We start from the raw sequence: 27,761 nt of genomic DNA on the forward strand, positions 1-27,761 counted from the left end.
AAGATCTTCTCCTGAAGACCAGGTTAACTTTTGACTGTGAACTTTCTTCCAGAAATGCACCATTTCTGAAAGTTTTGTCTATGTTGGTGTATCTAATCTCAGTTAATTGTCAGGTGTAGACTATGAATGCTATTGAATTTTTCTCATGTATCAAGATTCTCTCAGTCCTTTTGTAGAATTGTGTGCATGTAGGGTTTTTCTCTGTAGTAGTGTGAGAGTCTTGCTTCCTAGCATCTGAGTTTGCTAAAACAGCTGTTTTGTGACTAATCATTCATAGGTTATCTTCTCTCATCGGCTGTCAATGGTTTATTATGTGTTTGTACTTATGAGATATGGAAGAATTCAGCACAGGATCAGAAAACTCCTCATCTCTTTTGTTTGTCTGCTGAAGCTTCTACCCTAGAGGTGCCTGTGGCTTTTTCAGGACTTGGCTTGACTCTGTCAGGCGTGCACACAATTCTGGAGAACTGGCATTTAGACAATAGACAATAGACAATAGGTGCAGGAGTGGGCCATTCTGCCCTTCGAGCCTGCACCGCCATTCAATATGAATTTTTAAGCTGTGTCCTCTGGTTTGGCACTCACCCATCAGCGGGAACATGTTTCCTGCCTCCAGAGTGTCCAATTCTTTAATAATCTTAAATGTCTCAATCAGATCCCCTCTCAGTCTTCTAAACTCAAGGGTATACAAGCTCAGTCGCTCCAGTCTTTCAGCGTAAGGTAGTCCCGACATTCCAGGTATTGACCTCGTCACTTTCAGGATACATTTTATCTGCACTTAAGTTGATCTCACAACACCAGGTTACAGTCCAACAGAATTTTTTGAAATCTCAAGCTTTTGGAGCTTAGCTGCCTCATCAGGTGAAGTCTTCACTTCACTTCAGGTCACTTCATCTGACAAAGGAGCAGCACTTCATAAGCATGTGACTTTAAATAAACCTGTCAGACTGTAACCTGGCGTTGTGTGACTTTGACCTCATCCACCCGAGTCCAACACCGGCACCTCCACCTAAGTTGATCTCAGCTTTCCTGATTCTCACCATGGCTTGATGTAATTGGTAGTCATGACCTTTTTCATCTCGAACATAAACTTGGACATCATTAGTTATGCTTACTGCTCCTTTGTACCCGTTGTGTGTGTCGGGTACATTTTGCTGCAACATTGTCTGGCTCACTTGAAGACAGTAATTTGTACCATCCAAAGGGTGTGTTGAATGTTGTCAGACAATCAAGATTCTCATCAAATTTCACATTACAGTAGGCAATCCTGCTCCAAGCATACCTTCGTCCCTGCAAGTGCTGATCTGATTTCTTCCAGTGTTAGAATAGATACTGATTCCTCTTTATTGTTTGATATAGATGCAGGCAAATTCATAGGGAAGTTTCATTTTCCTCCTGTCACACTATGATGAAGTTTACCCGAACTATAACTCTGTGAGTCTGATAGTCATTTTCTTTCCTTCTGCCTCTTTGAGTTTCTTTCAAGTTTTCATTTTATCCATATTAGTATTTTTCAGGGGGAATGAATCATTAGGTTCTTCCCTGAATCAATAATGATGTGACATTCCACATCTTCAAAGCAACCATCCCATGCTCTGGATACATTTTAGAGATATCTTGCTTCTGATCACAGGGCATTTTTTAACAGGAGTACTGCCTTCAACTTTCACTCAATGGTTTACTGAGATCAGTTGTAACTCTTCAGCAACAGTTTATCATCAGGAATCTGAGTCAATTACATTGGGGATGTAATTAATATATTTTCCTCTAGTGGCCCCTCAGTTGTGAGCACTCCTAATTGTTCATAGAATCCCTACAGTGTGGATGTAGGCCATTCAGCCCATCAAGTCCACATGAACACTCAGAAGAGCCTCTCGCCCAGACCCAACCTTACTTCCCTATCCCTGTCATCCTGCTTTTCCTATGACTAACCCACCTAACCTACACACCAATGGACATTGTGGGGCAATTTAGCATAGCCAATCCACCTAATCTGCACATCGTTGGACTGTGGCAGGAAACCAGAGCACTCGGAGGAAACCCATGCAGTCATGTGCAAACCCCAGACAGGCAGTCGCCTAAGGTTGGAATTGAAACCGGGTCCCTGGCGCTGTGAGGCATCAGTATTAACCACTGAGCTACCATGCCACCTAAAGTGCTTAGGTATTTTTTTAACGCTTTCATTGGCCCTTTTGCTCTGCATCAGGCAATCCCTTCATCATCTGCTTTCTTTGCTCTGTACTACTTTTCCCAATGATTCGGCTTTCCACGAGATTTGCAGTTTGATTCCTATGTGAGGCATTTCTTTTTGTCCAAACTGCTTTTGCATGTCTTTCTCTCTATTAGGTGTGTGTTCTTTTGTTCCTCTTTCTCTGCATCAACCCTTCTTCCTGATTCAACTGAAATATTTGGTAAACAGTGTCTTCCTCCATCTGCTTGTAGTTTTGTGTACTCTGGCAATATCTACAGTCTGCCGATATTGTGAATTTATCATTTTCGATCAAAACAACAAGCTGTGCAGAGCTCCAAAATCAACTGATGAAACAAACCTTTCATTTATCTTTGAAATCAAACTTGTCGGTTCACTTTCTCAATCTCATGAAGAAATTATCAAAAGGATTCACCTAGTTCCTACCTTGTGCTTTGAAATTCATATTGGTGGATCCGATGATTTGACTTTGGCTAGAAATGTGTGCTGAATTTTTCAAAACTTTGTCTGAGTTTTTACTGTTGGCCTCATCTCACTCATCTCCAAACTACCTTTCTCCTCTGACTGCAAAAAAAATGTAACTTGACTCTTTCTTCTTCACTAGTGCCATTTAAAAAAATGACTGAATGTGATGCTGAACTTTTGGTTAAACTTTGCAATTGCCTATTTGACTTCATCAGCCTTACAATTCATCCTGAACAGATCAATGAAATGATATAAAAGAGGCTTACTATTAATTCAAAATGTACAATCCAATCACAAACATTTTGTAAAAATATTTCTAGAAATGATTTTATTAAATAGTTGGGTTAATTGTGACAGGTCCAATTTTAGCCTTAGCTATCAAATAGAGCTGGATACAAGTTAACAAGTCAGTCAATATCGGGTTTCAAATTTCCTTGATAATTTAATTGAATTTTTTTATTCAGCGAGAGCAAGTTGAGCTCTGATCGTTGTGTTTGCATAACCTCAGAGCTTACAACAGTTTCATTTACTATGAAAGGTCATCACAAGCTTTTCACAATAATGTTTTAGAAAGCCTTTTTTTTAACCCCTATTAATTTATTCCTGTCACATACACCAATAAGCTATCTTACCCCAAACCGCAAGATGTCTTTCCCAAGCTCTTTCACTTTATTTTCATTTGAATCAATCTATTCTATTGGGGAGAGTTTTTCTTATCAGCCATGAGCCAGATTAACTATGGAGATATGGAGAATGGATATTCGCACTATTCATTATAGAATTTTGAATATTGCATTAACATCTACACAACAATAAACCACAAGGCTTTCTGAATAAGCTTGTAAACTAACATTTATCTTTAATAAATATTTTCTGTTTTGTTTCATGATTACACCTGGGATATAAATAGCATGTGTGTTCAAAATTCGCTGTATTCATTGTTACTTTTTAAAATGTGGAACTAGTTATAGTGATGTTCTTACACAAAGAAAATGCAGAATATTAAAATAAGTTTAACGCTGCAACTAGAAATGACATGGTGGTTCAGTGGTTATACCTCCTTGGAAGTGGAATTGCAGGTAGATAGGATAGTGAAGAAGGCATTTGGTATGCTTTCCTTTATTGGTCAGAGTATTGAGTACAGGAGTTGGGAAGTCATGTTGCGGCTGTACAGGACATTGTTTAAGCTATTTTTGGAATATTGCATGCAATTCGGGCATAGATTTAGGGTGAGAGGGGAAAGATATAAAAGAGACCTAAGGGGCAACCTTTTCATGGAGAGTTTGGTGCATGTTTGGAATGGGCTGCCAGAGGAAGTGGTGGAGGCTGGTACAATTGCAACATTTAAAAGGCATCTGGATGGGTATATGAATAGGAAGGGTTTGGAAGGATATGGGCCGGGTGTTGGCAGGTGGAACTAGATTGGGTTGGGGTATCTGGTCGGCATGGATAAGTTGGACTAAAGGATCTGTTTCCATGCTGTACACCTCTATGACTCTATGACTCTTTGTGCAGGTTAGGTGGAATTGCCATGGTAAATTGCCCATAGTGTCCAGGGATGTGCAGATTAGGTGGATTAACCATGGGAAATGCAAGATTACAGGGCTAGGTTGGTGGGGTGAGTTTGGGTGGAATGGTCTATGGACGATGGGCCAAATGGCCTACTTCCTCACTGTAGGGATTCTATTCTATTTGGCTTAGATTTCGAATTATGAGATATTAGAAATGCTTTTGGAGCATCAGCCCTTTGTCAGGTGGAGTGAGCAGGACGACAAAGGAGCAGCGCTCTGAAAGCTTGTGATTGCGAATAAACCTGTTGGACTATTACCTGGTGTTGTGTGATTTCTCACTTTATCCACTGCAGTCCAACTCCGGCTCCTCCAAAACCTTTCAGAGAGAGGAGGGAGGCTGTCTTCCTGGACATTGGCAGCTGCTCACCTCCTCATGCAACAGGAGGACCTTTCCATTTTTATTTTGTTATCTCCCTCTGCCTGCAATTCCCCTTCTCTTTCCTTCAGACTCCAGCTCCTCTCCCAGTAAGCTGTTCCCTTCCAAGGCCTCACTTTCCTGAAGGTTCACATTTCAGGAGGCATAAAGTATGGCTCACACATCAAACCATCACACACTGCCTGTGATACATACAGGAGGGTGCTACAGGAATCAAGCTAACTGTACCAAGCACTGCACCCTCTACACTCATGACATTCTATCAGCTGTGATTCTAATATTTTGTCCGAGCTTAGTTAAAATTAAAGGTAATCAATACAGCTGCCTAGAGATACCACAGAGGTCCATAGCTAATAAGGGTATAGTTGTCTGTGACCGTTTGCCTAGAGAGTCACAGTCACCCTTGGCACAGTTTCTCAGTCATCTCGAGGTCTCTTTTTCTTTGTCTATACATAGTGGAGGGGCGGGCAATCCTCTTCACATCTGTGCCCCTAATTCCATTCTGCCGGCTATCTAGTCCACAGTGCTGTTGGTTCTGATATCACGTGATAGTTCCACTCTTGTGTGATCTCATGTTATAAAAAAAATCAAGCATTAGCCGTGTCATTTAAACTAAAGGCACCGAAACGCATTATAGCCAATACAGGTAAGGAAAGGTTGCGTTCTACAAAACAGTCTAAATTCTTCAATTTAGAAACATGTGTTGTAGCAGAACTGACTGTATGCAGCATCTTGGTGCATTAGTTAATGCAGGCTCCTGCTCCTCATCTTGAAGAGCCTCCATTTCTGATTGTGTAGCGCCTATTTGCATTATCAGCCTTCCTAGTGCTCAGCTGGTGTCCAAACAGTAATGGCAACTGTTCTATTACCCACATGATACTAGGGTGATGATCATCCCTTGGAATGGCAAAGTTCTTAGATCTGGTTCAACCCTTGCATACCACTGGTGATAGTGTCCTTACCTCTGAACCAGAGGCTTGGGTTCAAATCCTACCTGCTCCAGAGGTATGTAATTATATATCTTAAAAGGTTGATTAGTAAATATCTGTGACAGACTGCTGCAATTTTAATTTCAAATGGTTCAGCTCTTTAACAGTGTTTCACTTCTCAACTCCCACAACATTCTCCAGGCATTGTCTTCACTTCCACTGGTCTGGCACAGACACCCACTAAATCCTAACCCACTCTGGAAACAGTGGAATGGTCTTAGAAAAAGAGGTTTTACTAAGACTTTTAATTTTTATGAGTTTAATTTTAATAGTACTTTGGAGCAGAGAAGGATGAGGGAGGATCTGATGGAGGTGTAAACGATTACAAGGGGCATGGACAGGGTGAATAGAAAGCAGCTGTTCCCCTTAGTCAAAGGGTCAATAACAAGGGACCATAATTTTAAAGTGAAAGGCAGGAGGTAATTTAAGGAAAAATGTTTTTTACAGGAAGTGGAGGCCTGGGACGTACTGCCCAGGAGGGTAGATGAGACAGGAAACCGTACAAATACTTGAAGTCTCATAACATTCAGGGTTATGGGCTTAGTGCAGAAATGTGATGCCAGTGTAGGTATCTTTTTGGTCGTACAGACTTGAAGGGTTTAACGGCCACTTCTGTACCATTGATTCCATCATTCGAAGAATACAATGATCTAAATAGAATACTGAATAGATGTGAGCCTGTTGAGAGGCACATATTCTCCCCACCCTAAGGAAAATTGACAAGCATGGAAACGGTCAAGACCTCCAGCCATGTGATGATGTATCCCTCTTCTACCCATGCATTTCCATTCTGGCCTGATCAAGACTTGGAAATTCTGATCCAATGTCTTCACTAATGCAAGAAGTGAAATCACAGGATTATGAAGAAAAGCTAGACAACAGAGATCACCAGATGCTGATCTGCAGCATGGTTTTTCATTTGTAATCAGGGTCACAAAATCCAAAGCAAATGCAAGTTCCTAACTGTAACATGTTGACAGCAGTAACCTGAAAACAACTCTTGAGGGATCGGCCAATATGTAGCCAGAGGGAATGCTTGCTGTCCAATTGAGGATGATGGGCAGTCTCTCAAAGCTGGAAGGTCAAGAGAGAGCCTTCCAGCACTGAAGGGAATTCAGAGCTGAAAAACACTCATACTAGACTCGAAAAGTTAACTCTGTATTTTCTCTCCACTGATGCTGCCTTTGTCTCAGATTTACAGTAACTGCAGTATTTTATTCTTCTTGGACCAGGCCGGCTTGGGTTGTAGACAGATTCTGCACAACCTCATCCATCTGGACCTTTAGGTCGTTGCCTACAGAGCAAGCTGCCAATATTCCCTTCTCTGTCCACGTCCAGGGCAAATTTCAGGAATTGTGCAAGACAGCTCCAAATTAACATTGCTTCTTTCGGTGCTCAGGAATTCCTGGAAATCCCAGCAGCAGCAAGTTGTTCCATGTCCAGGGGTGGTACAATAGGGTTAGGGTGGGATGCTGTAGGGGCGGTGTGGGTAGTTAATTTGATAGGATACAGTGAGAGAACTCACTAATCCTCTCAGAGAAAAACCCACCATGAAGCTCAACAAAGCTACTGGGCAAAGAAAAAATGTAAGATTGAACCCCATGTGCTTAACAATTCCAACCCTTCGAGGATGGACTAACTAAATCGGTCCAGAGCAGGTTTCAACCTGTATCCTTCACAGTCAGAGCTCCTGGACAATTTGGAAAGTTGCCCAGAGTTTATTTTTACAAATATGAATATTCCTGACTTCGTTCTCAATGTAATTGATATCCTGCACCCAAGAATGAGACTCAGTCCACATCAACAAATTGTTGTCTCCAGTACTGTAGACTGGAGCTACTAATTGGAGATCTATAGTTAGAGTCAAATTGCAGCCTTAATTTATGCTGAGCACACTGTGAGCTAAATTGATAAATTGAAAAGGTGCAAAAAGACGAAGATTCTTAAATAATATTTCTGACAAGATAGTCAAAAATTGCCATATAATAGCAAAACACTTTGAAATATTGTCTGCAGATGCTATTTAATAGGGCTTCAAGCCAGATAGCAGACAAGACAGAATCTAAAAGAAAAGCAACCCAATAATGAAAGAGAAACACTGTAATTATGAATGTATTTTCTATTACATGCAAGTCATAAAAGATTGGTTAAATACTTGAGTATAGCTATGTCATGAACAAAACAAATTATATTTTAGTAAATGGACAGTTTCCATTGGCTCCTGTAACATTATAAGTTGACAATTTGTTTGTTAATTTTGTGAACAACATGCATCTTGCACAAACACAATAAAAGCAAATTCCATTCTTATTATTTCTGGAGAAACTGCATGCTATGCAGTGACACAAACATGTCGTGCCACTATGGATAGATGTTGCACATATGATCTTCCACTACTATATTATATAAAGCCACAGGACAAGTTCCACAGCTCCAGTTTAATTTACATCGGAGCAAAAGTGAAAATGACTTATTGTTTATCTCTACACACTCTCCATCTCAAAAAAGTTACATTCCACAGCACTACACGGTCGGTTTAAATGGATTGTGGCATTTATACATAATATAATGAATGAAGAAAATTTTGAAAGATCGTTAATGAGTATTTCTTCTTCAACAACAACAACTATTTCCATTTGTATGGGGTAGGTGACATGAGCAACAGAAATAGAAATTGCTGGAATCTGTGGAGAGAAATCAGAGTTTGTGGGTGGCACGGTGGCACAGTGGTTAGCACTGCTGCCTCAAAGCGCCAGAGACCCGGGTTCAATTCTCACCTCAGGTGACTGACTGTGTGGCATTTGCACATTCTCTCCGTGTCTGCATGGGTTTCCTCCGGGTGCTCCGGTTTCCTCCCACAGTCCAAAAATGTGCAGGTTAGGTGAATCGGCCATGCTAAAATTGCCCGTAGTGTTGGGGGCAGGGGTAAATGTAGGGGAATGGGTGTGGGTGGGTTGTGCTTCGGCGGGTCGGTGTGGACTTATTGGGTTGAAGGGCCTGTTTCCACACTGTAAGTAATCTAATCTTAATGCTTTGGGTTGAGTGACCCTTCCTCAGAACTTATGAAATGAACTTGGGTGACCAAAGGCTTGGTCAAAAGATGAGCTTTGAGAAAAATCTGAAGGAGAAACAAATTGAGATGCAAAACCAGCTTTATGCAAGTTGGGTTTAAGGCCCAGATTGTGATGAAGAGGGTGGAGGATTTATAATATGATATGAGATGGAGGAACACTGATTTCTCAAGTTAGAGAGCTGGAAAGAGTGAGCGAAATAGGGCAAAGGCAAAATGGTGGGGGGGCCGGGGCAGGGAGAGTTGATGCTGGGGTTATGGGGAAGAAGACATGGAGGTATTAAAAGATTTAAACATGAGGATAACCATTTTAAAATTGAAGTGTTGATATCCTGGAAGGCTAAGTTCTCTAGTCATACATTGCATCCATCTCCCTGACCAGTGAACCTAAGTGCAAATAGAGTTTGCTCTGAATTAGCGATAAAGACAGCACAATTCTAGATGAGCTTCAATGATAGAGGGAGAAAGATGAGAGCCCAGAAAGGAGAACATCCGACAATTGAAGACCAGAGATGATAAAAGTATGATTGTGTTAGCAACAAATAGTTTGAGCTAATGATTGTCGATATTATGGAAGAGTAACTTGCTGATTTTTGAGCTGGGTAAGTAAGTTGAACACAATCAAATGAGACCCTGAGGTTGTGAACAATCTGGCTCAGCTTGCGAGAGTGGTCAGGGAGATGGATGCAACGTCTGACTAGAGAACTGAGGCTTTGGTGGAGTTTGCAGACAATAAGTCCAGGGTCCTTTTGGCAGGGTCAGCGCGGAGGTAAATTTGGTGGACGGTAAAATGTTAGTTTCCTGACAGCAGGTTAAATTTTTGGAGGGCTGTTGTAGATTGCAGCGAGACATTGTCAGGCTGCAGAACTGGGTTGATAAATGGCAGATGGAGTTCAACCTGAAAAAGTGTGAAGTCATTCATTTTGGAAGGTCAAATTTAAGTCCAGAAGATAAGGTTAAAGTCAGGATTCTTGGCAGTGTGGAGGAACAGAGGGATCTTGGGGTTTATGTCCATAGATCCCTCATAGTTGCCACCCAGGTTTTTAGAGTTATTAAAAAGGCATATGGTGTGTTTGTTTTCATTAGCAGGGGAATTAAGTTTAAGAGTTGTGAGGTTATGCAGCAGCTCTATAGAGTCCTGGTTAGACCACACTTGGAATATTGTGTTCAGTTCTCGTTGCTTCATTATAGGACAGATGTGAAAGCTTTAGAGAGAGTGCAGAGGAAATTTACCAGGTTGCTGCCTGGACTGGAGGGCATGACTTATGAAGGAAGTTTGCGGGAGCTAGGGCTTTTCTCATTGGAGCGAAGAAAAATGACAGGTGACTTGATAGAGGTGTATAAGATGTTGAGAAGCATAGATAGAATGGATAGCCAAAGACTTTTTCCCCAAGGTGGAAATGGCTGTCACGAAGGGGCACAATTTTAAGATGACTGGAGGGAGGTTTAGGGGAGATGTTAAAGTAGGTTATTTACGCAGAGAGTGGTAAATGCGTGGAATGCACTGCCAGCAGTGGTAATAGAATCAGATATATTAGGGACATTTAAGCAACTCTTGGATAGGCACATGGAAGTTAGTACAATGAAGGGCATGTAGGTTAGTCTGATTTTAGAGTAGGATAAAAGGCCAGCACAACATTGAGGGATGAAGGGCCTGTACTGTGCTGTACTGTCCTATGATTTATAAGTTCTCAGAATTATTTCAGCTTGTTTATGTTACTCAATAATCAGTGGGATAAACAAAAAATTACAGATGCTGAAGATCTGAAATAAAAATAGAAATTGATGGGGAAATTCAGCTGGTCTGGCAGGATCTGCGGAGTGAAAGCTGAGAAGGTCACTGGACTTGAAACTTTAACTCTGCTTTTTCTCTCCTCAGATGCTACCAAACTTGCAGAGTTCCTCTGGCAATTCCTGTTTTTGTTCCATAATCACAGGGAGGTTATTTTTCATTCATTAGTATGGCATGAATGCTTATGAATATCCCAGCTCACTGAAATTATACTCACAGGTCCAACTCTGTTTGTCTAAAATGGGAAACTGATGATATACAGATGGTATGTGTCTGACACGGCCAACTGCTTCCTCCAGGAATAAAAGCCTCTTCAGTAACTTGGGCTGTCCCTGAGGAAAATAATTTCTTTGCACAAATGTTTCTAGTATTAGGGTTGATGCTTCTACATGTTAATCAGTTCAATTATTGCATTCACCCTCATGTGTACCATCCAGCTTCTGTGTGAACAATGGAAGTTTGCTGGAGAATACCCTACTAAAGGGGTCCTCGAGCAAACCTTCCATCAGGCAACACACGTGCATAACAGGAGGAAGGAGCAGAATTTTCAGTCCATCCATATCATGAGAAGATGCCTAATTGGAATGTAATCATCACTGATACTTAGAAAATTGTTTTGTAAGAATGATATTTATGTCTTATTTAGCATCTTAGTGGATATGTTAAATCTACTGGAAATGTGTTGCTGGAAAAGTGCAGCAGGTCAGGCAGCATCCAGGGAACAGGAGAATCGACGTTTCGGGCATAAGCCCTTCTTCAGGAATTCTTGAAGAAGGGCTTATGCCTGAAAAGTCGATTCTCCTGTTCCCTGGATGCTGCCTGACCTGCTGCGCTTTTCCAGCAACACATTTCCAGCTCTGATCTCCAGCATTTGCAGACCTCACTTTCTCCATGTAAAATCTACTATCATGTAGTTGGATGCGGTCTCTGCTACCGGACAAAAATATCCGGGAGTGGGTTACTGACTATTCCACAGTTTATTTAATAACTTTTAATCAATTTCCAGTTAAGAGCATATGAAAGTTAAGGCATGGAGCAATCCTCACACATTTACTGACTTTCCCATCTGTACTGAACTGATGCAGTCAACAGCATCCCTGGTATTGCTTCATAATGCCATCCAAATATCCACAACTCTGACATACCCATACTTTGTTTTAACATGTTGATTGTAAGAAGCTTGTCAGGCCCGAAATCTACATCATCATCACTTCTCTCAGCCTTTTTGTATCCTTTTGTTTGTCAGACTGCTTGATCTGTATGCGGTTCTCAATGAGATGAAACTTTCTCTAATTTTAAGTGAAAAGACCAAAGTCATTCAGTGGAATTTACTTTTCAGAGGCTCGGTGTCCATGGATAGCCCTAATTGAGGCAGAGGTTTCTGCTTGGAAGGAGTGGTGGATTTTCTTGTGCAATTATTATCAGGAGTCTCCTAAGTCTATCTTCTTAGTGTCTCATGTTTCCATTTTGAATACTGGGGAGCACATTTTTAAATTGAGAGGTGAAAGATTTAAAAAAGACATGAGGTTCAACACATAAATGATTTTGTTGATCTCTAAGGATCCCTATTCTCTTTCTAGTTGATTTTCATTAGACGAGAGCCATCTCCAACACAAGTTATGATGATTTGACCCTGGTTGTCCAATGAGGATTAGCTCTTCCATAATCATGGCTAGGCTTCTTTTAAATTTAAGTTTTATTATTTAAAACAAGAAGCACTCTTAAGACCATCTCCGAGGGCATCGGTATAAATTGCTAGAAAGCTTTGGGAGATCATAGCTGGTCAGGGAGCATCCGAGCAGCTGATCCCCAGCATCTGCAGTCCTCTCTTTCTCCCGGTCTTAGGAGATCACCAAGCATCATTAATTGAACTGCACGCACATCCAGACCATTAATTTGTCAATGCTGCAAATAGTGCTGTCATATTGTTGTCGACATGATATGGAGTAAAGACTTGCACTTAACAATGACATTGGTTCTTGTTCCCAAGCAGAAAATTGTGCACTTTCTCTTTATGATGAGTCTAGCGGTGAGACTACTGATGATTCTGGAGAATTTAGCACAATCACAATTCCTGCACTGATGTAGCAGCTCATATAGAGTCATAGGGATGTACAGCACGGACACAGACCCTTCGGTCCAACTCGTCCTTGCTGACTAGATATCCCAACCTAATCCAGTCCCACCTGCCAACACCCGGCCCATATCCCTCCAAACCCTTCCTATTCATATATCTATCCCAATGCCTTTTAAATCTTGCAACTGTACCAGCCTCCACCACTTCCTCTGGCAGTTCATTCCACATACGCATCACTCTCTGCATGAAAAAGTTGCCCCTTAGGTCTCTTTTACATCTTTCCCCTCTCACCCTAAACCTAAGCCCTCTAGTTCTGGATTCCCCCACCCCAGGGAAAAGACTTTGTCTATCCATGCCCCTCATGATTTTACAAGCCTCTATAATGTCACCTCTCAGCCTCCGATGCTCCAGGGAAAATAGCGTCAGCCTATTTGACCTTTCCCTACAGCTCAAATCGTCCAACCCTAGCAACATCCTTGTAAATCTTTTATGAACCCTTTCAAGTTTCACAACAACTTTCCGATAGGAAGGGACCAGAATTACATGCACTATTCCAAAAGTGGCCTAACCAATGTCCTGCACAACCGCAACATAACCTCCCAATTCCTGTATTCAATACTCTGACCAATAAAGGAAAGCATACTAAATGTCTTCTTCTCTATCCTATCTACCTGCGAATCTACTTTCAAGGAGCTATGAACCTGCACTCCAAGGTCTCTATTCAGCAACACTCCCTACAACCTTACTATTAAGTGTATAAGTCCTGCTAAGATTTGCTTTCTCAAAATGCAGCACCTCGCATTTATCTGAATTAAACTCCATCTGCCACTCCTCAGCCCATTGGCCTGTCTGATCAAGATCCCGTTGTAGTCTGAGGTAACCTTCTTCGTTGTCCATTACACCTCCAACTTTGGTGTCATCTGCAAACTTACGAACTGTACGTCCTATGCTCGCATCCAAATCATTTATATAAATGACAAAATGTAGAGGACCCAGCACCGATCCTTGTGGCACTCCACTGGTTACAGGGCTCCAGTCTGAAAAACAACCCTCCACCTCTACCCTCTGTCTTCTACCTTCAACCCATTTCTGTATCCAAATGGCTAGTTCTCCCTGTATTCCATGAGATGTAACCTTGCATATCAACCATGTCATAACTTGAATGACATTAAATTTGGGTAGATAAGTAGCAGGTAGCACGAAATACCACATTAGTAACAGGCCACTCCCATAACCCTGTAAAAATTTGGCTCTGAAGTGCTACTGGCTAGAAGCTAAATTGGACAGCCAATATCATTACCATGGTTACTGTAGCAGAGGAAAGACTGGGTACTTTCATGACATGGTCCTTAATGCCTGGCCGCTCAACTTTAGAGGCTAACTCCTAAACTAAGGCAGTGTGGGACTGAAGACATGGAGATTATCATCAAAATTTACTTGATAGTTCTCCAGATTAGCCACAGTAATCTCAGCACAGATTGGTAGAAACACCAGATATAATTATACAATAAATGGGAATTCTGCCAATTTAGCACTGAAGGTACAGAGGCCAGTTGAAAGTAATTTACTCCATCTGGTAAATCAAGATGAATTAAATAGCTAATCGTAAAAAGTTATTTAACAGTTTGAATGCAGCTTCATGATGTACAGCAATAATAGACCTAATATGGAAGGTATCCAGTCAATGATGAGACTGTCAGCTCAGCAGCAACAATGCTCTGCAGTTAAAGACTGACTCTGGAGGTACAAAGACCTGTCTGTGTGAGACACAGCAGACAGCTTACTTTGATACAAGGTGCTCAATCTGACAGATGAACAAAAGCAGTTAGTCCCAGCTCAGGACATTGACTGTAATTAGCCTGGGGCCAGGTTTTCAGAGTGTGATCAGACTCAAACTGATACAAAGTCACAAGAACAGATAGCTGACAGAGGATTCAACATTGCTGGGTTTTACTTGCATCAGAAATCTTTGCCCTCTCCCAAGCAGCATTCAGTGTTAAATGACACAATTTTCACACATTCCCAATGCTCTTGTCCTCACTGTATGTAATGAAAGATTCACTCTGGCAGTTGCAGGGAATGTTTTACTATTTGGAAATGGTGACTGACATTTCACCTGATATTTTGAACTAGTATTCACATTGAATGCCAGTAAGAGTCTTCTTTCCAGTGAAATCTACAGCATTTGACAGATGTAAGACATGTAATAATTTATTAGATTTCAGTTTTATAAGTTTATCTGAAGTTTCCAAATTATTGCACTGCACTACGCTTCTATGATCTTGTGGATTCCTGAAATATTCTGATATTTCAGACAAGGAAAGCAAGAAATGCAGAACTTGGAGATCAGAGTCGAAAAATGTGGTGCTGGAAAAGCACAGTAGGTCAGGCAGCATCCGAGGAGCAGGAGAATTGACATTTCTGGTATAAGCCCTTAATAGGTAGAATCGAACCTGGGTCCCTGCCATTGTGAGGCAGCTGTGCTAAGCACTGAGCCACAGTGCTCATACCCAAAATGTTGATTCTCCTGGTCTCCGATGCTGCCTGACCTGCCGTGCTTTTCCAGCACAACACTTTTTGACTCTGATATTTCAGAGAGCCAAGTAATCGCGTTGTAACAGAACCTCTGCCAACAGATGGTGATGGTGAGAAAGGCACGTGGAACAGCTGAATGGACTCCCAATGGAAAGAAATGGCGTATTTAGTGGAGTGAGGGCTGTTGGGAAGAGGAAGCAGACAAGACTATAGAATTCCCCAGTCCAGCAGTAACCCACACAGCTAACAATAAACAAAATCCATGGATAAATTGTCCCTCAGAGCTGCTCAACCCCCTTACTCAATGTCTTCCATCACTATTGCCACCTGCTGTTGAAGGTTCTGTTTCAATGAAATTACTAGGCTTTCTAAAATATCAGAATATTTCAAGAATAGTTCCTTGTTTATCTTTAATTTCCCTTCCCGATTATAATGACCTGACGACCATGGAGTAAAGAATCCTTACTTCATGATCTTTGGGATGGCCATGTATTCAAATAGAGTCATAGAGTCATAGAGATGTACATGGAAACAGACCCTATGGTCAAACCCGTCCATGCCGACCAGATATCCCAACCCAATCTAGTCCCACCTGCCAGCACCTGGTCCATATCCCTCCAAACCCTTCCTATTCATATACCCATCCAAATGCCTCTTAAATGTTACAATTTGTACCAGCCTCCACCACTTCCTCTGATCACTTAAATATTGCTGTGATTATATTTTTGTCTTAAAGCAAATAAATGTACACACACACAGGAAAATGAATCATCTTTGATAAAATGGAAACCAGGAGAGATTAATTGATACAAGGGATGACCATCAACGGCAACAGGAGTGGTAAAGGGAAAAACATATATTTATGATAAATGATATATTTTTTAGATTACTCACAGTGTGGAAATATGCCCTTCAGCCCAATAAGTCCACACCGACCCTCTGAAGAGCAACCCATTCCCCTACAATTACCCTTTCACCTAATACTATGGGCAATTTAGCATGGCCAATCCACCTGGCCTGCACATCTTTGGACTGAATACAGAATAAATAATTTGGAGAGGCAAAACTAAATATTATCATGGCGATTCAAGAGGTACAGCTAAGATTGAGAACTACACAGTTATAAGAATGATATGGGAGCCAGAAATTCAATTAATGTTTACTGAGTCACCTCGACCTATTAGAGAGTAGGAACTACTGGATTATATAAATTGCATTGGTAGGGTTCATTCTCAGTCATGTACAACAGTATATAGATCAGTTTTCCCAAGTTTGTAAAGAAGTTGGAGTGACAATCAATGACAGTAAGACTAATGGTACGGGTTAAGATGCAGATTTTGCATAAGGTAAGGACTATAATTCTGAAAGAGTTAATATGGAGCTGCATTAAGACAGATGCTTGGCTGCTGGAAGGCTTTGTAATTATGTGTAGTTAGCATGTATCCTGTGTAAGTCAAGTACCTTTTCCTGTTGAAATTCAATGGCGTTTTATCCATTATCCTTGTTATTTCAATTGACCCTCAGCAACCCACACTCCTGACCTATGGGCATCCCATGTGGGGGAGGACAGGTAAGTAGGAAAATTTAATTCCTTCGGAGGTCTGACTGGAAAGAAGCATTATTTATTTTTGAACACCAAAACTCAGCCATTAGTTGTGGCATACATAGAAAAGTTCCAGCACAGAATAAACAGTATTGCAAATCCATTCCTGAATCTTTTATATATATATATATATGTGTGTGTGTATATACCCAATACTGCTATCACACATAACCAAACCTTTTCTCCACCAGCAAATCACTGTGACTTTTTTTTTGTTTTTAACTACTCATCACCACCAGTAAATCAACCTTCGGCCAATTGAATATTTACAAGCAAAGCGCATTAAGAGTGATTTAACCAGTAGAAGTTGAGGGGGAGTTAGGGAGAGTAGAAAGGGGACTACATCAAAATGGAATTGGAAGGGAAAATAAAGCACTCTAACCCCTTGCTGTAAACCTCAGAGACACTGCGTATTCCCTCTCCAAGGACAACCGGGCACAAGTTAAGTCTGCTTTTATTTTTAATCAACCTGTTCAGAAATGTTACTACACACCTCTGGAGCAGGTGGGACCAGATTTCAGGTCCCCCGTCTCTGAGGTAAGGATACTACCACTGCACCACAAGAGTTCTCTCCGGGACTGCATGACTTTTTTTAAACGTAATTTTGAATCAAACTGCTCAGTCATGTCACACCTCTGGAGCAGGCCTCCTGTTCCGGGGATAGGGACACTCTATTGCGCCACAAGAAAACCTTCTGGGTCTACTGTTTTTTTTTAATCTACTTTCCAATCAACCTGCTCAGTGATATTATTACACAGCTCTAGAGCAAGTGGGATTTGAACTGAGGCCTCCACAGCTCTGAGGTAGGGGCATTATCACTGTGCCACAAAATCCTAAATGGGAGTTGCGTTTCTTACCCACAAGAGGGCCCTCTGGGTCTGCTTTATATTTTTCCACGCTATGACTGAGACACAAGAGCAGTGATGTTTATGCTTTGTATATAACTTTCCATCTCCAGTCATGAATACCTCAAGACATGTGCTAAGGGCACTGAGTACTAGTACACACCTTCTCCACAGAGGTTGGTATCAGTAATTACCAGCCTCGCTGCACTATTACAGCACAGCTCTGACCCACTTATAACACAGTTCTCCATTTCAACATTGCACTTTGGAATATACCTGCACCTTTCTTTGTCTTACTGTTACCAGACACTCTGCAACATGGGGACAAGCACCACTCATGGATTCAATCAGAGTGTACTCCAGAGCTCCTTGTTTGCTCTCTCAGTGGTCATTGACTTTGGGCCATCCTAGATGCTCAGAGCCTTGCCTGGTCTTGACCTTTTCCTCTTTGACCCCTGACACAGAGTTCAAAGGTTCACAGTACTTCCGCCTTGCCTTTCCTTTTAGTTCAGACAGAGTTGGTAAAGTGTGGAGCTGGAAAACGCGCAGCAGGTCAAGCAGCATCAGAGGAGCAGGGGTCAAGGGCCTTTCATCAGGACGGGGGAGGGAGAAGGGGCGCTGAGAAATAAATAGAGGGGAGAGGGGCTGGGGGAAGGTAGGTGGGATGGTGTCAGGTAGATGCAGGTGGGGGGTAGTTGTGATAGATTGAAGGGGAGGGTGGAGCAGATAGCTGGGAAGGAAAGTGGACAGGTTAGCTTAGGTCAAGGGGATGGTGCTGAGTTGGAGGGGTGGACTTGGGATGAGAGTGGTGGGGAGATTTGAAAGATGGTGAATTCTAGATTAGATTAGATTAGATTAGATTACTTACAGTGTGGAAACAGGTCCTTCGGCCCAACAAGTCCACATCCCCCCGCCGAAGCGCAACCCACCCATACCCCTACATGTGGGCGGCACGGTGGCACAGTGGTTAGCACTGCTGCCTCACAGCACCAGAGACCCGGGTTCAATTCCCGCTCCACACTGTAATGTAATCTAATCTACATCTTACCTAACACTACGGGCAATTTAGCATGGCCAATTCACCTGACCCGCACATCTTTGGACTGTGGGAGGAAACCGGAGCACCCGGAGGAAACCCACACAGACACGGGGAGAACGTGCAAACTCCACACAGTCAGTCGCCTGATGCGGGAATTGAACCCGGGTCTCTGGCGCTGTGAGGCAGCAGTGCTGACCACTCTGCCACCGTGCGATTGTAAGCTCCCAAGGTGGAAGATGCCATGCGGCTTGTCATGGTCTTGCTCAGCGTTTATTCAATGGGGTGAACAAGTTGCTTTTTGGGACCGTGCTGCATCAATGTTACAGCCATACCATGTGCCAGAGCTTACACAGCAAACACACACTGCCTGTGCTCCACCATTTGACCATGTCTCAAAGTCCAAGTGAAGTAGTCCTCAGTCAGTTCAAGGCATATAGCCTTCACTCTGGGGCTACCAGCCCATTAAGCCAAAGGCACTATCTGGTTTGTGTCCAGGGTCTTGGACACAATCAGTCGACTGCCTTGAGATGGTCAGGGTCAAGGTCAGGATTTGTACATCCACAGTCCAGAAAGTGAGCCACAGTCAGGTCTAGTTCAGCCTGTCTGGAGAATCATGGTAAGTCAGTCAGGGAGCTCAGGGACATCATTTGAGGGTTTGTTTATTCACCAGTCAAGGCCATCGTTTGACATTGGTCAGTAAAGTAGGCCACTGGGACTGCTGGGGTCTCACCACTGGAGGTCAGGGTGGGAAAGGATGTTGCTGTGATCTGGCAGTAAAACTGGGTGTGTGAATTGTGGGGATTGGAGGTTCCATGCTGCGATATTTAGGAGCTAAAAGAGTGAAGGGAGGCACCTCAATACACAAGGAGGGGGATTTATAAAGAATGGGAGAGTGGGAGGATTAGCAGGGAGTACAGTTAGCCTTTCAACAGTGAGGAGAAAGTGAGGATTGCAGATGCTGGAGATCAGAGTCAAAGTGTGTGGTGCTGGAAAAGCACAGCAGCTCAGGCAGCATCCGTGGAGCAGGAGAGTCGACGCTTTGGGCATGAGCCCTCTTGGACAGGCAGCACTTGCAATAGACTTCAATGAGGTGAGTGAGGGAGGAGGACCAGTGCACTACCAGATCTGGTGTTATATTATCACGCAACATGTTTGGGTGCAAGTGGTAAAGTACATTGTTGAACAGTTAAATAAATGGTTTGGGTGTAAGCGTGGGTAAGATCAAAGCTAATGGGGTTGGCAGGGAGGGCAAGGAAGATGGGAAGGTGAAGATTTGGGGACTGCTAGACAGAGAGACTGAACTTGTGACTCTCTCCATAAACATGACCATTGTTGCCTTCTAACCTCACCCAAATCGCAAATACATAATGGGAATGAAAATGGCTGCCACCAAACCTGGAGAGGACGCTGTAAGTGCAGTCTGAGGTTGGACAAACTTGGATTGCTTTCATGAGAGTATTGGAGGCTGAGGGACGACATGATTGATGCATATAAAACTATGAGAGGCATGGATAGAGGGGATACTCAGTGTCATTTTCCTACAGTGGAAATGTCAAATACTAGGGGGCATAGGTTTAAGATGGGTGAAGAAAAGTTTAAAGTAGATGTGTGAGGATTTTTTTTTTTATGCAGATAGCAGGTGCCTGGAATGCACAAGCAAGGGAGGTGGTGGAAGCAAATACAATAGCAATACTTATAGGTAGGATGTTATTAAACTGGAAAGAGTGCAGAAAAGATTTACAATGATATTGCGAAGACTTTTGTGTTATAAGGAGCGGTTGGATAGGCTGGAACCTTGTTTTCCTGGAGCATAATAGGGTGAGATGTGACTTTATAGAGGTTTGCAAAATCATAAGGGACATGATGAATAGTTAAAAGTCTTTTCCCCAGAATATGGCATTTCAAAACTAGGTAGCATTGTTTTAAGGTGAGAAGAGGGATTTAAAAGGGAATGAGAGGACAACTTTTTCACACAGAAGGTGGTGCAATTATGGAATGAGCTGCCAGATGAAGTGGTTGAGGTGGGTACAATTATTTGAAAGACATATGCACAGGTTAAATGGATAAGAAAGATTTAGAAGGATATGGGCCAAACACAGGTAAATAGGGCTATTGCAGTTTGGGAAACCTGGTCGGCATGGACAGGTGGGCCGAAGGACCTTATTTGAAACTTTATTGCTGGAACAGCACAGCAGGTCAGGCAGCATCCAGGGAACAGGAGATTCGACGTTTCGGGCACAGGCCCTTCTTCAGGAATCCTGAAGAAGGGCCTGTGCCCGAAACGTCGAATCTCCTGTTCCCTGGATGCTGCCTGACCTGCTGTGCTGTTCCAGCAATAAAGTTTCAACTTTGATCTCCAGCATCTGCAGACCTCACTTTCTCCCCGAAGGACCTTATTCCATGTTGTATAACTCTATGGAATCAAGATGGGCACAGACATGGGTGGGCCGAAGGGCCTGTTCTTGTGCTGTACTGTTTTATGTTCTATGTTCTATGCGTGATATTGGGAGAGCAGAACAATATTTGACAATGAGTCTTACATGGTTCCCAGGAAATGGCGGGGGGTCTCGCATCACCACGTGAGCAGTCTCTATTCTCCCTGCTCAAGCAAGGATCCTCTCGTTATAGAGATGGGTGGGGAGGAGATGCATGTTGGATGTACTCATTCCTCTGTTTTGGCTCTCTCCAGCCTATTGTGAGCAGTTTTCTCCTGGAATGAGACAAGGGGAGACTCTGGGTGTAGTGAAAGTTGGTGGCTCAGCTGTTAATGCTGCTACAGGTGGGGCGAAAGTGGCAAGGTGTCCCATGAGTCAGTAGAGAATAAGGAAACCTTGAAGGGTTAGTAATGTCAGGGTATTGCGGTGAGTGTGTGAAGATGTTGCATGCAGTGGTGAGAGGGGTAGACCCTGACCTGGTGGGTGCGATAACAGGGGTGGAGAGAGTGTGAAATAGCAGGAGAAATGATATTTCCATCAAGATTTAAGGTCAGGCACGTGTCATAGCGCTGCTGAGAAGATTGCTTTGAAGTTCAAGCCCTATTTTTCCACCAATTGTCACAGTAATACAAATGATCAACTTAATCAGTAAATGGTTAATTTATCTGACTTTGACCACTAAGACAAAGGAAGCTCTCAATAGTTTTATCAATAAACAAAAAAAAACTTTATTTATTGTAAACAACCTTATCCTTTAACCAACTGGCAAAATGGTTAATCACTAATGTGCAGATTTAAACTATACCTGCTTTAAATCTCAAAACACATTCTCAACACATTCATTCACAAACAGATTGGACAAGACTAACAGTTCTGCAGAAATATCACGGGTAAAATGGAACAAATTGTGTGGATCAAGAGTTCAAACACGAAGGTTGGACTGAGGTGTCTTTCTCACAGTATTTTTGGCTTTTGCTGATGATGTCCTATTGCTGTTTACTGTAGAAGATCCTCAATTCTGTTGCTTAACATTTTCACACGAGTTAGAAGTTCAATTTATCAGACTCTTTGGGTGCTATTTCCTTACTAGTCAGAGACATGGAGACAGAGAGAGAGAGAGAGAGCAAGCGCAAGACAGACCTGTCTTGGCTTGTCATCATTTTTTTTTTAAGTTTGAGTACAGCTCCCCTTCTGTCAGTTCTGTGACAAACTAACCTAGCTATTGCAGTTATTTCTAGCAGCACTTTAAAATAAACCCACCTGATGCCAGTATATCCCACAAAAGTATCAAGACCAGCTTCTTAAAAATGTTTTTGACCTCATGTAACCAGTAACTCTGGTGGTGGAAGCAGAGTCACTGGGGACATTTAAGCAACTGCTGGACATGCACATGGACAGCAGTGAGTTGAGGGGTGCGTAGGTTGTTACTATATTTTACATTAGGATTAAATCTCGGCACAACATCGTGGGCCAAAGGGCCTGTTCTGTGCTGTACTTTTCTATGTTCTATGTTCTATAACTGAGCACCACACATTCCACTTTTCTCTTGAGCAACAATCTTATCATTTTAAAGGCAAAATTTAGATCAACTGGGCTAATTCACATTGTCAGATGCAATGATGTAGTTTCCTCTTTCTTTAGCTAGCTAGGCTACCCATTTTGCACCAATGTAAAGCAATTTCAACATCACATAGAATCATGGAATGATAGAATCCCTACAATGTGGAAACAGGCCATTTGGCCCAACAAGTCCACAACAACCATCCGAAGAGTAGCCATCCCAGACCCATTCCCCTATCCTATTACTTTAAGTTACCCCTGAACTAATGCACCTAACCTACACATCCCTGAACACTGTGGGCAATTTAGCACAGTCAATTCACCTAACCTGCATATATTTGGATTGTGAGAGGAAACCGGTGTACCCGAAGGAAACACAGACAGAGGCGGGGAGAATGTGCAAACTCCACACAAACAGTCACCCGAGGGTGGAATCGAACCCGAGGTTTCTGGCGTGATCACTCCGTCCCTGGGTGGTCAATTACATCAGTTGTAATGTAACACATAACTTTATGTGAAGTTACTGAAGTTAAAACTCTTTAGCTTTTAGCAAGTGTTGTGAGAAAACTGTAAAAGGTAATCTCAATTCGCATTATCTTTTCACCACCTTCAATGAAACTGAAATAAGCTTTCTCTCCGCAGATGAAGCCAGATCTGCTGAATTTCTCCAGCACATTCTGTTCTTGATTAAGCTACTTAATGGCCATTTAAAGTGGACATTCATATTATTAGCAGATAATGTTCAACATTTTATTTCCTCCCAACAATTTGTTTCACATTCAAAGCTCAGTAATTGCTTCCATGAGTAAGCAGACCTCTTTTTTGTCTGAAACCCCTTATTTGCTGCTGTCAAAAATACTGATGGCACAGGGTGAGGAAATAGAGACAGAGGATGCTGAAAATTACTCCCAAATCAGACAGCACCTGAGGAGACAGAAGTGGAGGTTCCATTTCAGATTGATCATTTTTCATTAGAACTCCTGAACAAATCCTTCAGAACATATGAATGAGAGTAGGCCATCAGTCCCTCAAGCCTGTAATGCCATTCAATGGGACCTGTGGTCTAACTCCATATACCTGCCTTTCCTCCATAAGCTCTTACTACCTTTGCTTGACAAAATATTATCTATGTCAGATTTAAAATTAACAACAGATTGAGCTTATTTGATCACATCTAGGATAATGCATGAAGCGGTTAACATCCTTGAACAAACTGATCTAAAAACACAACTGAGTTTTCCATGATACCACCTGCTCAGAAGACAAATGTCATAATTCTGGTTGTAAGTACCCATTCCCAATGCCCCGTCACCACGGGAAGCGTTGCTCCTTCACGAGGGTGAACAAATTTTCAGAAGTCAAAAACAAGGCACAGTGAAAGACTTGTGAAGACAAAGCTCAAGATGATGCAAGTGTTGGGTGACCCATGGCAGGTGTTTGAGGGACAGGCAGTTGAACTGAGAAAGTCATTCGATGATATGCAATGGTGCAAAAGGAGGCCACTTGGCCCATTACGTCAACACTGCCTCTCTGAATTAGCAATTCACTTCTCCCCATAGTGGTGCATATTGTTCATTTTCAACTGACAGTCTAATTACCCTATTTTCTGCCAGAATATGTCCATCCAGACTTGGAAACCTTATTAAGACAAGCAATCACTGAAGATAGTTACAGGTCACATTTCTGCCTCATTTTCTTCAAAGAGCTGAACCAAGTTTTCTTGTCACAGAAAGAGGGTGGTGCATAGGAGTGTCACAACCTCTAGTCCAGAAACTCTGGGTTCAAGTACAACCTCAGACCTGATGACGACAATGAAGAGTGCAGGAAGACATGACAGGAGCAACACCAGGCATACCAAAACATGAGGTATCTGGGAAAGGTCCAAATCAGGACTACTTGCACACCAAACAGCATTAACAGCAACTGATTGATGAAGTAAATGATTCCCTAACCAATGGATCAGATCTAAGCTCTGCAGTCCTGCCACATCCAGTCATGAATGGTGGTAGACAATTAAGCAACTCACTGGAGGAAGAGAGCACATAAATATCCCAATTTTTCTGACTTCATTACAGCCATGGTTCAAATGTGGACAAAAGAACTGAATTCCAGAGGGGAGGTGAGAGTGACAGCCGTTGATATCAAGGCCAAATTTGACTGAGGATATCAGAAGGTCTAGTAAAACAGGAGTCAATGGAAATCAGTTAGAAACGTCTCTGCTGGTTGGAGTCATATAGCACATAAGAAGACGGTTGTGGCTGTTAGAAGTCAGTCATCTCAGCTCCAGGACATCTCTGCAGGAGTTCCTCAGGTTAGTGAACTTGATCCAACCATCTTTGGCTGCTTTATCAATGACTTTGCCTCTGTCATTAGGTCAGAAGTAGAGATATTCGCTGATGATTGCACAATGTTCAGCACCATTCAAGACTTCCCAGATACTGGAAGTAGTCCATGTCCAAATGCAGCAAGATCTGGACAATATCCAGGCTTGAGTTGAAAAATGGAAAGGAGCATTTGCACCACACAAATGTTAAGTAATGATTGTCTCTAATAAGAGACAATCTAACAACCACTGCTACTTTACATTCAATAGCCTTCCCACCACTGAATCCTCTACCAGCAACATATTGGGTGCTAATGACCAGAAACTAAACTGGACTAACCATATAAATACAGAGGCTACAAGAGAGTTCAGAGGCTAGGAATACTGCAGAAATGTGATGGTATAGTACTCACTTGTATGGATGGGTCAGCATATGTTCTTCAGTCCAACAACACTCAAACAGCCTGACACTATCTCAGACAAAACAGCCTGCTTGATTGGCATAACATCCACAAAAACCAACACTTCTACCATTGGTGCTCAGTAGCAGCAGTGTGTAAGATGCATAGCAGAAATTTACCAAAGATCCTTAGGCAACATCTTCCAAACCCACATCCACTACCACCTAGAAGAACAAGGGTAGCAGATTGATAGTTTCACCACCACCTTGAAGTTCCACTCTAAGCCATTCACAATCCTGATTTAGAAATATATCGCCATCCCTTCACTTGTTCTTGGTCAAAATCCTGGAACTCCCTTGCTAACAACATTGTGCGTCTACCTTCAGAACATGAACTGCAACAGTTCAAGAAGGCAGCTCATTACCACCTTCTAAAAGATAACTAGGGACATTCAATAAGTGGTGTCCAGCTAGTGACAACAATGAATGAGTAAATAAAAGTATGGTAAATTTGGTACTGTGAGTCACAAGCAGGAAAGTTCAATAAGATGTTTGGGTTAAGGTCCAGAAGCTCAACCTAACATTCCCACCATCTTCCTTAGTGTTAATAGATTGTTTATCAATGGGGCAACATCTGGTTTTCTTATCGAGCGTGGCTTGTGCTTGGTAGTTACTGCTATAAAGTGTCTGACAATGTCCATAAGATGAATCCTTCTTTGCTTCAGATACTATGCAAAAGAGTTCTGCACATGCAGGAGCAACCTGGTTCTGCTGGGAAATGGATGACACCCGCTCTCACGGGTACAGCACAGGTTTTCTGACAGCAAATGGAAGACAATGAGAGAAATAAAAGAGAAGGGACCTGGGAGCTGAAAATTAGATCAGTTTGGAGAAATATGGCAGGACTTTGGAACATTTAGTGAAGAACAGTGATAGTTCCAGCAAAACCTAAAACCCAATCTGTCTATTAATTCCATACCCTCCCCATTCACACATTTAGGTTCAAGAAGTCCAAACAAGGCCTTGACATCCTGGTCAACTCAGAAGTAAATTGCTCGCCATTTATGATAATAAGCATACGCACTTCTGCTTCTAAAGCCTTACTCGCCTTCTTCCATTTTAGCACCATTGTAATTGAACCACGGAGCTGCAATCACCCCAATGTCCTTCTTGTTATCCTGATCTTCTATTCATTGTAAAACAACAAGTAGTCCAAAATTTAGCTACCTGTGTCCCACTCCAAATGAAATCATCTTGCACTATCTCTCCTTTCCTTGCTGTGCCATATTGCATAGCTGTGCCACTAATTATTGAAAATAAAAGTTCTTCTTCTCCTGTAATTGCTTGAGTTTCAAATAATTCATTCTCTGCAACCTCCTCCAGCTTACACATCCTTTCTCATCGTCCAGTCCTGTGTGAATCCACCCACCTTTTTGTTCCAGTATTACTGATGCACCTTTCAGTCACTGCGACCCAAGTTAATGTCAGAAGTCACACAATATCAGGTTATATCCAACAGGTTTATTTGAAATCATGAGCTTTTGGAGTGCTGCCCTTTCACCAGGTGGAGACTCCTAACGTTGTCCATCCCAGTTCAACACTGGCACCTCCACAGCATGGCTGCCAAGCTAATGGTATTCCTTTCTAATTTATCTTTAAGAAGTTCTAAAAATTCATCATTTCAAGCATGTGTTTTTGCTCACATCTGTAACTTTCCTATCACCACTAGGTTCCTATTCCTTTAGCTCTCTTAGATCTCATTCATTCCCTTATTCCCACTGTCCACATCGTCACTCCAGTGCATTGTGATAACTTTCTACAGTGTGCTTTATAAATGAAAATTGTTTACATTGTAGCATACATGTAATTTCTGAAGCATTAATTCCTACAGCATTGATTAATGACTTTTATAAAAGTTTGCTACCATGGTTAAACAAGGTTGGGATAAATTGATTTGGGAGTGTCACCTCAAATTGATTATGGTTCAGAATATTAGATGTTTTGTCTGCTAGGCTGTTTTTTTTTCCTTTTCATAAGGCTATTATGGTATAGATAAACTGGACGTGGAAATAACCCACTAATAGGAATTCAATAAATACCAGAACAGGGTTTGTTGGCTTTCTTGAGTCTATGTCAGAAAAAAAATGCAATTATTTAAACTGACTTTTAAAAAAATCACTTTTACTTTTCCTCCAGTTCATTTCCTACTTACTAAACTACATTGAACAAATCTAGCTCAAACAGATTGTACTGCCAGTGCAAAAATAACCATTCACTTCTATTAGTTCTCTCAGGCACTATGATCTTGAAATTACTGCTGCTTTAGAATGAGATTTTTTTTGTTTTCTTTGAGAAAATAATGTCAGTGTTGCTTATAGCCCTAGCTCTACATGATCACACTTGTTCAGCAAAATTGCAAATTCCCCAATCTGCTAGGAACAGTACCACACATATTTCCCAGACCCTTTTGTT

The 27,761-nt window shown here is 42.0% G+C and overlaps 1 long non-coding RNA gene across 1 annotated transcript; it reads left to right on the forward strand.

The window, feature by feature from the left end:
• The first annotated feature begins 666 nt into the window (after positions 1–666).
• Positions 667–17,741, forward strand: LOC122556162. Its single transcript, XR_006313469.1, has 3 exons — positions 667–749; positions 862–866; positions 17,730–17,741. It is a non-coding gene; the product is annotated as an uncharacterized LOC122556162 (long non-coding RNA).
• The last annotated feature ends 10,020 nt before the right edge of the window (positions 17,742–27,761 follow it).

The sequence above is a fragment of the Chiloscyllium plagiosum genome, chromosome 2 (assembly GCF_004010195.1).
Source record: "Chiloscyllium plagiosum isolate BGI_BamShark_2017 chromosome 2, ASM401019v2, whole genome shotgun sequence".
Classification (NCBI taxonomy): domain Eukaryota; kingdom Metazoa; phylum Chordata; class Chondrichthyes; order Orectolobiformes; family Hemiscylliidae; genus Chiloscyllium; species Chiloscyllium plagiosum.